This window comes from Bison bison, unplaced genomic scaffold (genome assembly GCF_000754665.1).
Source record: "Bison bison bison isolate TAMUID 2011002044 unplaced genomic scaffold, Bison_UMD1.0 scf7180017845579, whole genome shotgun sequence".
In the NCBI taxonomy this organism is placed as follows: Eukaryota; Metazoa; Chordata; class Mammalia; order Artiodactyla; family Bovidae; genus Bison; species Bison bison.
In genome coordinates this window covers 1-1,879 of record NW_011476152.1, presented here as the reverse complement: position 1 = coordinate 1,879, position 1,879 = coordinate 1, and positions in this window count along the sequence as shown.

Below are 1,879 nucleotides of genomic sequence, written 5' to 3'. Positions count from 1 at the left end.
TCCACCCATCAGAGCTGTAACTCTTCACAAAGGTTCAGCAGGAGGCCCAGGCTCAGTGGTGGATAAATAGATAACAACAAAGAGGTGTGGCCTGGGCGTTCCTGCCCATATGAACTCTCTATTTTGCTTTTTTAAGAGCTCATATCTTCAGCCTTCTATTGCAGTGGGGACTGGTATTTGGGGAGTGTCTGGGGTTCTAACAACTTCTTATGCAGACTTTCAACTAATCTCTTTTTTCAAGCTCAACCTTCACCTCTACATCCAGAGAGTATGTGTGCCCTAATCATTTCCTTTGGTGGGTGCTCTATGGTATAACTGGGGTTAGTCCTCAGATTTCATCACTACTGGCATAGGAGGTGTCCCAGGCTAGAGAGTGAGACCTAAGTGTCAGTCAGTATTGATGAAAAGGAAGAATTGTTCTACCTCTTCATCTGTCATTGGGAGTATGGAGAGATGTTTCAACATATAGGGTAATATATTGAGAGCTGTTCCAGCAGGGAGATTTTCCAACTAGATATCTAAGGATGGGGAAATGTGTCAGTGGAGAAGGGTGGTCAATCAGTAGGGGCTATATGGATGGATGAGGCTTTATGAATGAAAAGGCTTTTCAAGTGAGTTTAGCAATGAGGTAGATATCAATGGTGGGTATTTCTGAATGGTTCTGAATGGTAAGATTTGACAATGAGAGCATTTTGATAGGCATGCCTGAATGGGGAGATATGCCAGTATAATGTATTCTTGGGAAGATTTTTTGATAGAGGTTATCAATGAGAATTATGTCATAAAAAGGTATTCATGAGTAGAAAGATTTTTCAACTGAGTGGTCATAGGAGATATGTCAACGGATTGGGAAATCATCAAGAGAGATATTTGTCACTAGAGTCCATCAGTGGATGATAGATTGCTCCTGGGTATTTGTGAATGGGGAGATTTGTCAGTGGGAGGTCATCAGTGGAGATTCATCAATCAGATGTTTATGAATAAAGAAGGTAGCTCAACAGAGGTATTTGTTACTGGGATATTTGTGGAAAAGGGAATTTGTGCAGTGAAGAGAGGGGACATTTCAAAGGAAAAAATACGCCAAGGGCTTAGAGATTTGTCACCTATAGTTTTGGCAGCAATAGAGATTTATAAATGTGATGATTTGTCCACAGTGAGGACTTCATAGTGGGGAACGCTATCACTGGGAGGGCTTGCCCTCAGAAGTCTTTGAAAATGTCAGTATTTGTAAGTGGGGTGATTTGGACATTGGGAAGCAGTGTAAAAGTCTCACATGATAAAAAAAAATTAACACATGAGCATATTAAATATTTGTTACATCTCTGGGGAAGATATCAGGATGATGAGTTAAACTAAGTTTTCCAGGGTGCATTCAATTATTACTACTGATATTATACATTATTTCTAATATTGTAAATTATCATTCCCAACATTAAACATGATTTTCAATATTGTAAAGAATCATTAGTGATACAGATAATCACTATTAAACATTAAATTACATTTATCATACTACTCCTAATTAATACTTACAAGTGCTATGTACCTAGCACTGTTCCAGGCACTTTACACGTAAAGTTACATGCCTATGAGTTAGGCATTCATTTTATACCAATCTTACAGAGGTGGAAACAGGTATAAAGAGGTAATGTAATTTTCCCAAGGTCACAGAGCTAGTACATGTAACGGGCAGGATTTGAATGCAAATAACCTGGCTTGAGTGTTTAGATTCTTAATCACTACACTACACTACCGGTCTAGAAATTTAAATTACTGTAACATTATATAGGAAGTTATTGTTATGAGAGTTTCATGTGTTTTGACACCCCCAAAATACCCAGTGGGTGAATGCACTCATTAATCATCCTCCAACGCTAGC